Source organism: Procambarus clarkii, chromosome 1 (genome assembly GCF_040958095.1).
Source record: "Procambarus clarkii isolate CNS0578487 chromosome 1, FALCON_Pclarkii_2.0, whole genome shotgun sequence".
Lineage (NCBI taxonomy): Eukaryota > Metazoa > Arthropoda > Malacostraca > Decapoda > Cambaridae > Procambarus > Procambarus clarkii.
In genome coordinates, this window is record NC_091150.1 from 42,645,366 (window position 1) to 42,658,881 (window position 13,516).

General features: G+C 46.1%; 1 protein-coding gene and 1 long non-coding RNA gene across 9 annotated transcripts in view; one reads left to right on the plus strand and one right to left on the minus strand.

The window, feature by feature from the left end:
* The window catches only part of LOC123761262 (protein tyrosine phosphatase Meg), a 328,139-nt gene that overhangs the window by 125,357 nt on the left and 189,266 nt on the right, over positions 1-13,516 (minus strand). The gene's annotated exons all lie outside the window — the stretch shown is intronic.
* Positions 6,002-13,516, plus strand: part of LOC138350663 (uncharacterized) — a 43,008-nt gene continuing 35,493 nt past the window's right edge. The window contains exon 1 of the long non-coding RNA XR_011222189.1: positions 6,002-6,114. This is a non-coding gene — a long non-coding RNA (uncharacterized lncRNA). The remainder of the gene's footprint in view (positions 6,115-13,516) is intronic.

A 13,516-nucleotide genomic window follows, 5' to 3' on the forward strand; every position in this document is an offset into this window, starting at 1 on the left:
ACTTTCTGGTGGTCCATACCTACATATTGGTACTCTCTGGTGGTCCATACCTACATATTGGTACTTTCTGGTGGTCCATCACTACATATTGGTACTTTCTGGTGGTCCATACCAACATATTGGTACTTTCTGGTAGTCCATAACTACATATTGGTACTTTCCACCAAATAGTTAATATAAGTACTTTCATATCAGGAGGCTGGGTGCATGATGAACCGGGCTGTGGCACGGCCAGTTCATCACTTCACCCGAGACTACGAGCAGCGGCGTCTAACAGCCTAGTTGACCAGACCATCAACCAGGAGGCGTGGTTAGAGACCGGGCCGCGGGGACATTGATCCCCAGTACTGCCACAAGGCAGCCACGGGTCTTCCAGTAAAGTCAGCAGACTTAACTAAGCGTTACAACTGCTAGGGTTAGTCTGCCTCGCTTGACTCTCCATGCTCGGCTTGTTAGGCGATGATTCGCTCCACCAAACTGTCATGTACAGCGGCCCGCAAGCACACACACACACCCACTACAGCCCGACTGATCCCGCACTTCCTGTAGGATTTGGTCCACTAAGCCTTTCAAAAACACTCACTTGATCTCTGGCAATGTTTCTTATACTTGATGAGGTGAGGAAGGTTGACCGTACACGTGGAACCTTCTCTTCAATGGGTCGGCTCTCAACCTACTAACTGGCAATTGGTCAACGTGTTAATCACCGTATACAACAGCAAACCGCCTACTAGTGCGGAGCATCATACTTGTACCCAGAAGCCCACATCAAAAGGATATCATCAGCGGCATATGCTAGATTGGCCAACATAAGAACTGCCTTTAGAAACTAGTGTATGGAATCTTTCAGGCAGGACCTTGTATACCAATTATGTCAGACCAATCCTGGAGTCCATGCCTGGTTAAACACAAGACAAAGTTACAAAAGATTCAGAGGCATGCCACCAGACTAGTCCCGGAACTGAGAGGTATGAGTAACAAGAAAAGGCTACGGAAGCTAAACCTCACGTCCCTGGAAGACAGAAAAGTAAGGGGAGACATGATAACCACCTACAAAATTCTCAGAGAAATTGACAGGGGGAACAAAGACAAACTATTTACCAAGGGTGGAACACGAACAAACCCATGGAAACCGAGTACATAAATGAAGCACAGACACATTAGACAAAAATTGTTCAGTGTCAGTAGTTAAGGGAATGCATTTCAGTGATAACATACTTACTAATCTCTCATCTCATTTTTTTCTTGCAATGTATCTGTTATCATTTTATTAAATCTGCTAGAATTTACCTACTTAAAATTATCTGTTAGATTAAGGACCTGCCCGAAACGCTGCGCGTACTAGTGGCTTTACAAGATTGTAAATACTATGCTATGTCTTCTCTCAAACCCAATGTACCTTCTTGTATATAAATAAATAAATAAATGGCAGTGATGTGGTGGAGGCTGACTCCATACACAGTTTCAAATGTAGATATGATAGGAATCTGTACACCAGGGAGCCGGTCGGCCGAGCGGACAGCACGCTAGACTTGTGATCCTGTGGGTTCGATCCCAGGCGCCGGCGAGAAACAATGGGCAGAGTTTCTTTCACCCTATGCCCCTGTTACCTAACAGTAAAATAGGTACCTGGGTGTTAGTCAGCTGTCACGAGCTGCTTCCTGGGGGTGGAGGCCTGGTCGAGGACCGGGCCTCGGGGACACTAAAGCCCCGAAATCATCTCAAGATAACCAGTTGACCGACAGTTGGAAGGCGGGGCCAAAGAGCCGACGCTCAACCCCCGCAAGTATAACAAGGTGAGTACAGTGTTGAACCCAGTGTTCTCTAACATGAACACTCATGAACCTCCCCATGCAGGGAAGGTTAAAGTTACTTCCGCTCTAGAAACTTGAGTTGACAGAGCAGTTCCGGTCTCTTGATCTGCACTGTTTGGCAACTGTTTTCGTAACCAGAAGGCGCACCAACCCAAGCAACCCACCTAACCCATTGAGCTCTATGCATAGAAAGTGTCAGCATTACGGGGTTTCAATTTTTAACAAATGCGTCGCATTTTTCCATCGGATTGATCAATTTCGAAAACATAAAATGACGTATCATGAGAGGAGAGGTTGTGACGTGTGGGGTGAGAGAGGAGAGGTTGTGACGTGTGGGGTGAGAGAGGAGAGGTTGTGACGTGTGGGGTGAGAGAGGAGAGGTTGTGACGTGTGGGGTGAGAGAGGAGAGTTTGTGACGTGTGGGGTGAGAGAGGAGAGGTTGTGACGTGTGGGGTGAGAGAGGAGAGGTTGTGACGTGTGGGGTGAGAGAGGAGAGGTTGTGACGTGTGGGGTGAGAGAGGAGAGGTTGTGACGTGTGGGGTGAGAGAGGAGAGGTTGTGACGTGTGGGGTGAGAGAGGAGAGGTTGTGACGTGTGGGGTGAGAGAGGAGAGGTTGTGACGTGTGGGGTGAGAGAGGAGAGGTTGTGACGTGTGGGGTGAGAGAGGAGAGGTTGTGACGTGTGGGGTGAGAGAGGAGAGGATGTCTCGCCTGTCAGCAGCCGTCAGCTTCCCCGCCGCTGACAGTGTGATGTCACGCGTCCCGGCCTGGACACGCAAGGACGTCACCCTTCACTGTTTTGCATTATTTGCTGAACTTTCTTCAAGCACAAGGTTATCTGGGCGAGTGTGTGAATGGTGAGGGGGGGGGGGGGGGGGGGAATGTTGCCAGCTGTGTGTGGATGGTGAGGGGGAGGGAGTGTTGACAGCTGTGTGTGGATGGTGAGGGGAGTGTTGACAGCTGTGTGTGTGGATGGTGAGGGGAAGTGTTGACAGCTGTGTGTGGATGGTGAGGGGGAGTGTTGAGAGCTGTGTGTGGATGGTAGGGCCTGACAGCTGAGTGGACAGCGCTCGGGATTCGTAGTCCTGAGGACCCGGATTCGATTCCCAGCCGAGGCAGAAACAAATGGGCATAGTTTCTTTCACCCTGATGTTCCTGTTCACCTAACAGTAAATAGGTACCTGGGAGTTAGACAGCTGCTACGGGCTGCTTCCTGTGTACTTACCTAGTTACCTAGGTGTGTATTCACCTAGTTGTGTTTGCGGGGGTTGAGCTTTGCTATTTCGGCCTGCCTCTCAACTGTCAATCAACTGTTTACTATTTTTTTCCACACCACACACACACAACAAAAAATAGGCGAGTACACACACACCAGGAAGCAGCCCGTGACAGCTGACTAACTCCCAGGTACCTATTTACTGCTAGGTAACAGGGGCATTCAGGGTGAAAGAAACTTTGCCCGTTTGTTTCTGCCTGGTGCGGGAATCGAACCCGCGCCACAGAATTACGAGTCCTGCGCGCTATCCACCAGGCTACCAGGCCCGCCAGTGTGTACTCACCTATTTGTGCTTGCAGGATCGAGCATTGACTCTTGGATCCCGCCTTTCCAGCTATCGGTTGTTTACAGCAATGACTCCTGTTTCATTTCCCTATCATACCTAGTTTTAAAAGTATGAATAGTATTTGCTTCCACAACCTGTTCCCCAAGTGCATTCCATTTTTCCACTACTCTCACGCTAAAAAAAAACTTCCTAACATCTCTGTGACTCGTGTGACTCTGTGACTGTGTGTGTGTGTGCGCGTGTGTATTCACTTAGTTGTGCTTGCGGGGAGGGGGGGGGGGTGTTGAGCTTTGGCTCTCTGGTCCCGCCTCTCAACCGTCAATCTACTGATGTACAGATTCCTGAGCTTCTCGAGCTCCATCATATCTACACTTGAAACCGTGTATGGAGTCAACCTCCACAACATCACTGCTTAGTGCATTCCAGAGTGCGTGAGTGTGAATGCCAAGACCTGGCCAGCAGTGACTGGCTCACCTCCCGCCTCAGCCGTGACCTTTGCTCGTACTCTCGCTACACACACCTGATAACACATCGTAAGTGTTATCTTGGTGAAAGTGGTGATGTGTGTGTGTGTGTGTGTGTGGTGACCGAGGGTGTCACCGTAGAACACTGACACACGTGGCGAGGGTCACCAGCCCTACACACGTGGCGAGGGTCACCAGCCCTACACACGTGGCGAGGGTCACCAGCCCTACACACGTGGCGAGGGTCACCAGCCCTACACACGTGGCGAGGGTCACCAGCCCTACACACGTGGCGAGGGTCACCAGCCCTACACACCTGACTACTGGCCCTCGTAGCTGACATGACTCTTGCTTCACTCTCACTCAACTTGCCAAGCGACTTAATAATCATTATATTCTGCTTATTTTTAGAATATTTCAATACGAAACATATGTACAAATGACAAGACAAATCTCGTGTACAAATGTTTAGGTTTCACGTATGGTGAGAGAGAGAGAGGAGTGACGTCACGATGACGTCACCATGTTTATGCTGGGACAGGTTTTAGACCCGACTCTCGCCAGGTCTACTTGCTGACGCAAATCTCACTGGGAGCTGAAATCTGGCTAATTATGTTGCATTATGGAGGTTACTAGTGTCATGTGTGTGTGGTGAGCTGTGCGAGGCGTGAGGCGGACCCACACAGCGCCTCACCTTAAAAACAACGAGTGAGACCTGGGAGGTGAATGGCCTCACATTACGCCATTCACACCCACCCGCCTCACCTGGTCACACCCACACACTACTCATGAGCCCCAAGGGGCCCATGAGTGTTCACACGCAGCCCGTCCTCCAAACAAAGATCCAAAAGTGATTCCATGTACCCGCCAAAACCCGCTGTTTATGAATGAAAAACGGTTTACACACGACTCACAACTGATTTCGTTCGAACACTTCCGGAACAATTGTTTCACTGACGAATTTTGTTCGAACCACAACGCTGTAAATGCTTCACCCACGTACTACAAATACAAATAATCGCCAACAGAACCTAAACACCTAACCCAATCTATGCCAATATATGCACAATAGCTAATATATTATAATATTAATTTATATTTGTAAAAAATTCCCGTTTTGAATGAACAGCATGTATAAATTTATGAATGCGTCTGTGGGGTCGACCGCTGGATGTAATGGACTTGAGTCGAGGACGAGTTGGCGCGTTCAGTTGTCGTTGAAGCTGACCAGGCAAACATTGTGTTCGCTTAATGTTAATACTCGCAATTATGTCAATAAATGGTCGTGTTAGACAAGCTAGGATAAAGACAAATGAAGCTTGGCTAGGATACGTGAAGAGAGAAACTGTATACCTCATTATATATTTTGTTTTGTTTTAAATAAGAGGAGGAATCAAGGTGTTGAACTAGTCATTAAGTTATTAACGGTCTGAACACGTAGTTAACCTACTCCCTCCTGCTTGATGACTATGACTGCCCAATGACTAACCAGCAGGTGTGTTTACGTCCTGAGTGACGTTGTTCTGGCCCTCGTCGTCCAGAGCTTCCTGCGACGACGACAACCATCTTCTCCACTTGCACTAACGACAGTATTCTTCAGCCCATTGTGGCCAAGATTCCTTGATCCGGAGCACGTGGCAGCCAATGTCTCACAGGAATTCACCTCTCTACTGAGTTAGCGAGGTTCGTCACTGGCTGCACGTGAGGCCTACTGTGTCACCATGCCTGGTGGTAAATGCTATGAAGGCCGTTCGACTGGTCTACTATTATATCAGCCCGTCCTCCAAACAAAGATCCAAAAGTGATTCCATGCACCCGCCAAACCCCCTGTTTATGAATGAAAAGCGGTTTACACACGAACACAACTGCTAACGTTCGAACATATCCGGAACAAGTGCTTCCCTGACGAATTTTGTTCGAATCACAAGTGCTATAAGTGCTTCACCCACGTACCACAAATACAAATAATCGCCAACAGAACCTAAACACCTAACCTAACCTATATATACACAATATGCCAATATATTATAATATTAATTTATACTTGAGAAAATTCCCATTTTGAATGAACAGCATGTTAAAATTTATGAATGCGTCTGTGGGGTCGACCGCTGAATGTAATGGACGTGAGTCGAGGACGGGTTGCTTATATAAAGCTTCGTCTCCTGCTGCTCGTGAACTCTTATCAAGAGGAAACGAAGACTAACCGACCCACACCAGGTGGAGTTACACTGCACTGGACCAACACGGGGGACTCCTATCCACACAATGTCACGGTAAGTACCTGGTGTTCATAGGACACATTAACCCATACAGTTTACCCTGTATTAACACAGGTCGTCAGGAACCAAATAAAATAATTTATCTAAAATTGGAAACTACTGAGAAAAAGAGTTATACTTTAACGTTAACTGTTATACAGAACTTCCCTTTCCTTGTTGACCAGACCACACACTAGAAGGTGAAGGGACGACGACGTTTCGGTTCGTCCTGGACCATTCTCAAGTTGATCGATTTGAGAATGGTCCAGGACGGACCGAAACGTCGTCGTCCCTTCACCTTCTAGTGTGTGGTCTGGTCAACATACTTTAGCCACGTTATTGTGACTCATCGCTTCCTTTTCCTTCTATAGTCGTGTTCCTTGCCTATGGCATTGCCCACTTCAATACGTATACATCATGTTGAGGGTAAAAATATTTGACTAAGGGAATAGTAGATTACCTTGATTGAATTCTCAGAAATAAATTGCGAATAATTGCTAACTTCATTTCAATATGATAATGATTTAACTTAATGGATTACAGGATTGGTAATGTGGGAACAATACACGATATGGCTTTCCTTTCTTCCAGTTTATAAATTACAGTTTCTTTATTATGTTATACTCTTAAAAAAAAGCATTTGTCAACTTGCCGTTATCCTTGAACTAACAGTTCTAGCTTTATCCCATAGGAAGAAAGGGCTAATGGAAAAAGAATGTCCCAAACAGGAATTCAAATGTTTTTTTTATTACAATAAAGAAACTTTATTTGCATACTTTCCACGTGAATAATTTTCAGCTGGGACTAGGATAACACCACTAAGATTAGGTTAAGACAAAAGAGGTTACATTATTTTAGCTAGAATTTAAATAATTTGAAACAAAAACGAATTTCGAGGTTAAGGAGTTAAACAAGTTTCACAATTGGCGCAATTTTGTTTAGAAATACATGACATTAAGGGTCAGTTCTCGGCAGTGAGTCATGACTCCGGTGTAAAAGTGGCCGCTACCTACTTTTTTTCTTTTTTTTTTTTGTAAGTATGTACATTGTACTAAATTGTTTAATTACACAATGGGCTTTTCAAAACACGCCTATACTGAAGGTATATGTGAAAGGTGAGGCTGGGGTTGAGGTAAGACACTAGTGGAGTTAGGTAGGTGATAAAGAAGTGTAGTGGTTGTGCCGTAGAGCGAGACTTTCCACCATCCATGTAAACAGCTCGTAAACCCGTCCTCGACTCAAGTCCATTACATCCAGCGGTCGACCCCACAGACGCATTCATCAATTTTTAACTTGCTGTTCATTCAAAACAGGAATTTTCTCAAATATAAATTAATATTATAATATATATTAGCATATTGTACATATATATTCATAGGTTAGGTTAGGTGTTTAGGTTCTGCTGGCGATTATTTGTATTTGTAGTACGTGGGTGAAGCATTTATAGCGTTGTGGTTCGAACAAAATTCGTCAGTGAAGCACTTGTTCCGGAAGTGTTATATGTTTAGGTCCTATAGAACCTAAACATATAACCTAACCAATACCTAAATATGCACAATATGCAAATATATAACAATATTAATTTATATTTAGGAAAATTCCAGTTTTGAATGAACAGCGTGTTAAAATTGATGAATGCGTTTTTGTGGTCAACCGCTGGATGGAATGGACTTGGTCTGAGGACTGGTTGGAGGACAGGTTGAATTTCGAGGTACGAGTTAAGTGTGGGCAGCTGCTCCAGCTAAGGCTACCATCACTGCTTGCTACCCAACCACAAAAGAAATACTTCCTTTGAAACACATTTAATTGCAAAACGCCAATTCAACTTTCAACAATTCGCCTAATTCCTCCCGTTCATTTCTGATCGCGAACAATAACAATACTAGCAAGGCCAGAGCTTATTCAACACCAATTCCAGGAATGAACATGCTTCTGAATATGTCAAAGGTCTTGGCTCGTTCTCTCAGTAAAGCTAGTGAACTGAAGGCTAGACACGTCGCTCTCAGGTCAACACCGTTAACAAGTACATACAAGGACACTTACTAAGCCCTGAAGGAGAGTCTGCCGCCGTCAGGCTGGACACGAACACTCCATATACTCACGCCCCGACATGTTCCCCACATACAGATTACCCACACGGTGTAATAAAAAAAAAGCGATGACGGGCAAATACGGATTAGAGCGGAAGGGTCTGGTTGGTCCCCATACTGACACTTGATCCCATCTTAGTACCACCCTAGCTGGTTCCACTACCAATGACCCCATCCTGGTACCTGGTAGTTTAACAGCTGGTACCGTGTGGCCAAACAGGTGACTGTGCCTGACGCTGGTGGAGGAGCAGGCAGGTGGTGTCAAGTCGACGGGACCCACCAGAGGATGTGGCCATTGTACTGGTTTCCTGTTCCCACCTCCACACACCACTCCACTACGGGCCATGAAGGTGTGTGTAGACCAGAGGGGGGGGGGGGTCGTTCAAAAAAAGGATGTTTACATGCATATTGAACAAGTAGGTGACTTGGGGAGGGGGGGGGGAGTATCAAACTAAATGCTCTTAACCTCTCTTTTTAAACATGAGCACTCAAACAAGGCAGGGTAGGCTAGGCTTGCCGAGTGATCGTGGTTAAACGCTTATCTATACCCGTTCGTATATAACTAGGTGCAGTGCGCATGCGTGTAGTTTGTCCTGATGACCTGGTTGCCAATCAAGGCTCTGCGGTCAACTACATAATTGGCGCCACCGTTAAAACGGAGGTAAGTGATCAGTGCGCTACAACCTCCCACCCGCCAGCCAGCCAGCCAGCCACTACTCGTTGCCACAACCCATTGAAACACCTTAACTAATGGGAACGTTACACATAAGTTGGACTGTAGGTATAGTCAGAGGAGTCACAAGAGTACTAACGAGACATATAATACTCTACACAGGGAAAACAATGGTAGGAATTGGTTCCAAAGCTGCTCGATGAAATAGCCTCGCTCTTTGGGTAGCACGAGGTATTGCGCCGAAGTGAGGGCGAAAAAGACGTCACCAAAGACAGCCTAACTATAAACTTACAGAGTTTGAGGTTTTTAATATTCTCTGAATATGCCCGTGCCACCTCTTGGGTGACTTAACCTTCATCAATCACTCTCGACAATAACTAAACTCCTTAGTTCCAGTACTTGGAGCAACCTGCCTCATCAAGTCATCACTCACGCTAGGTTAAGAGTTTTGTTTAACACTGGCCCCATTGTTTAGTCAGAGACCAAACACAGTTGATACCGTTGACTGTACGTCTTACTGCTCACGTATATCAAGAATAAGACGTTTAATTAAACGTGCTTCAGTATCGAATCATTGAGCTACGTGTTGAGTACAAGAACAAGGGCTATAAAATGTTTATGTTGACTGAACAAATGGAAAAGGAGGTGACACTGCTTTCTATATGAGAGGAACTGCAGTCCAGCATAGTGACCACGTGGAAAAGATGATTGTGTATCACATGGAAGACTTGCGCCAAACTGTCCCGGATGTTATAGATGCAACATGCAAGCAATTAAGGCAGGGCTCAAGAAGCACACACGGGTATATGCAGACAAAGCAGTTACCAGGAACAAATCTACAAGGGCCGTGACGAGGATTCGTACCTACGTCCAAGATCATCCCAGACGCTGCCTTTATATGGTCATAAGAGTTGAAACCGAAGTCCTACTGAACTTGCTGTTACCATGAAACTTTATAACTTAAAGACAAGCCAAGCTTGAAATAGGAAAAGTTAAAAGAACTTACGAAGCTAATATAACTAAGAGATGCGAAGTTGAAGCCTATATGATTTTTCCAGCTCTACAAAAACGAATGTAAGCCTAATGAGAGGTCAGGACCGCTCAGAGCCATTTCTGATCAACTAGTACAGGGGAAAAATTAGCATTATATTAAAATATTGCATACCAGTTAACACTAAGGAAAACCTGGAACATTTACCCAGCGTTGAAGGAATCTACCCAGACACATAAAATCAGAATATGTAACATGCAGTTTAAGAAGAAGAAGAATAAACAAAACAGATTAACAATAAGAATAAACAAATCAGATTAACAAGAATAAACAAAACGGATTAAGAGGCTTCAGTCAAACATGTCTCATATAATTTACGTCAGCGATCAGGATATTAGAGAGACCAGGAATATTAACATGTAGATGTGTTGATTGCAAAGAAGACTTGTCTACCTCCCTCCCTTGGGCTAAATGCAAATGGATTCCAACACTGTGTAGTGCTCGGTAAAACCAAAATGGTAAACGCAAATTTCTCAACCGGGAGAAAGAGAGTGATGGTGTATACGGCATCCATAACAGTCCCGGGTAGGTTATCTGGAGATAACCTACCCGGCTATCTGGGTAGATCACACTGCGACACTTGGGAGTCGAGGTTAGCAGCGACTTGAAGCCCAGACACCAATATATCAGCGCAGGAGATAAACCCAACAACGGTGCTGCGATTTATAAGCAGCAGCAGCAGCTGAAGCACATCATCCTTCAGCAATATAAGAGGTGGAGGTGGGGCCTCACTGGCGAGTCCCCCACCTCGACTATGCTTGGCAGTTCTGGACGCCGAAAATGCACGCAGATTAGAGAGAAAATAACGCGAAGAATGAAAGAATGCATGAGGCAGTGATGTGGTGGAGGCAGACTCCATACACGGGTTCAAATGTAGATATGATAGAACCCAGTAGGCTCAGGAACCTGTACACCAGTTGATTGACAGTTGAGAGGCGGGACCAAAGAGCCAGAGCTCAACCCCCGCAAGCACAAACTGGTGAGTACCTAGCATCAGGAACCCTTTCTAAGGAATGAGAATGAAGAGTGTCGGCAGAAGACGCTGGACAAGGGAAAGATTTGGCTTCTCACTGTTAGGGGCAGAAAGCCTGTTGGGCGTATCGAGGTCGCATCAAACCAACGAGTAACCCTAATCAGGACGTTTCAGTAACCGCGGCGCAACCCAAAACACTTGTCTACATGAGCAAACGTCTCGCCTCACTCGGGAATTAAATCTGGGGACCGTTCAGCTGTGAGCCGACTGTACATGTGGGTTAGGGGCATGAACACGGGAGAGAAAAACATGGTTTTGGAAGGTGGTGGATTAGAGGAAAGGGGCTGGTAAGCTAGTGTTATGGTCTTATCACCCGCTGCTGCCCTCGGGGGAGTACCCAGCACCCGCTGCTGCCCCCGGGGGAGTACCCTGCCCCCGGGGGAGTACCCAGCACCCGCTGCTGCCCCTGGGTACTCCCCAAGGAGCAGCAGCAGCGGGTGATACCAACATCTCTCACATCCCAGCCATTTCCTGAGGCGCCGGGAATCTTTGTCTTTAAGAACTATTCCCGTGATCAGATCACATACGGACACCTGGCGGTTTTAACCACGTACCAACACACTTCTACAGACATGTACTAGCTTACCACAATGTTCTGACATCTTATTAACGTCACATACGTTACCCAGCTCTAAGCCTACTGCTGCAAGACGTCGCTATACACCACCAAGTAACTGTTACGTTCACTGGCCCCGAACCACACCAAGACTGTCAGCAGCTTCACATATTCACTGTCAACGTAACACTTGACTCAATGCATGGTGGGCACGTTTCTGTAATCAATTAACTGCACCGTTCCCTCAGGAGGCTGATCACCTCTGGAGATCTCGCACGGATTTTCAAGTTCCCGGTACAAGAACACTAAGTTTTCACTGGTCATCAACACTTAAAGCTGCATGAATGTCAGTGCAACGGAGGAGAATAACTTTTTAAACCTAAAAATCTTCGTTAGTTTGACAAAACACACACACAACAATCTTGGATCACACAATATTGTTTATTACTTACAAACTATTTTCCAAAGTGGGGTAATTTTGTTATCAGAGCTTGTATTTAGTTTTCAAGCACAGTACACTTGACACAAGTAGGTGTTACACCTACACCCAGCAACACTGGTGTAGAGGACGTACATCCAAGAGTGTATCCACACGTGCGGCGGCGGCGTCCACAAGACGAGTGGCAGGTGATCTGCTGCCTCAAGACACCAACCCGCTCCACGGAAAACGTGTCGTACCGTACAAACCCATCATCCTTATTTCTAGGTAATGGTTCATATTTAACAGTTTAACAGAATATATTCACTATTGTTTACTCCTAAGACTTTGTGTGTGTGTGAAAATCACGAAAATTAACGTGATGAAAAATGTGACAGTGTCAGACCACGAAGGAGGAATTGAAACAGGAATTTCCTTAAGTATTATTAAATATGAAAGTACATCTTCAGAAGGGTGAAGGTTTTGTTACCCTTCTTATTCACCCTTCTGAAGATGTATTATTAAATACGAAAGTGCTTAAGGAAATTCCTGTTTCAATTCATCCTTCGTGGTCTGACACTCATATTTTTCATCACGTTAATTTTCGTGATTTTTCACACACACCACACACATTGGGGAGACATGATCATTGGAGCTAGGGGAGACATGATCACCACATACAAAATTCTCAGGGGAATTGACTGAGTAGATAAGGATGGATTATTTAACACGGGTGGTACACGCACAAGGAGACACAGGTGGAAGCTGAGTACCCAAATGAGCCAGAGACATTAGAAAGAACTTTTTCAGTGTCAGAGTAGTTATGGAATGCACTAGGAAGTGATGTGGTGGAGGCTGACTCCATACATAGTTTCAAATGTAGATATGATAGAGCCCAGTAGGCTCAGGAATCTGTACACCAGTTAATTGACGGTTGAGAGGCGGGACCAAAGAGCCAGAGCTCAACCCCAGCAAGCACAATTAGGTGAGTACATGACTAGTGAGTCATGTACTCACTCATGAGTGTCTACGAGGTGGCGCGGCGCCCACAACAGCCTGGTGGGCAGCACCACCACGACTCACCACATAGCATTCCACACCGTCGAAGAATTTAATTTGAAGACCTTTGCTCCAAGGAGAATGGTGTGTGGTGGAGCCCATTAGGGCCTGCTTAGACCTTTCTATTTTTGTGTGGTGAAGCCCATTGGGGCCGGCATAGGCCTATCTATTTTTAAGATACAGTTGTTCTTGAGGTTTCATCCGGGTGTCGAGTGCGGTGGTGGTCGCTAAATCTATATCCATCGTTACCTAACAACGTCTTGTTGGGCAACAAGACGTTACCAAGCTTCTCTATGTCCAATGTATCCCACGTATAACAAATGTAGTCTCCCAGGGTGTCCCCATGTAGTATTCAGGTGCTGTAAGATAACCTGTCGTCGTACTCCAGGTTGAGGTCTTCCGCCACACCCACACACAAGCCCGCCCTGCCCCCCCCCCTGCCCTGCCCCCCCTGCCCTGCCCCCCCTGCCCTGCCCCCCCTGCCCTGCCCCTCCTGCCCTCCCCCTCCTGCCCTGCCCCCCCTGCCCTGTCCCCCTG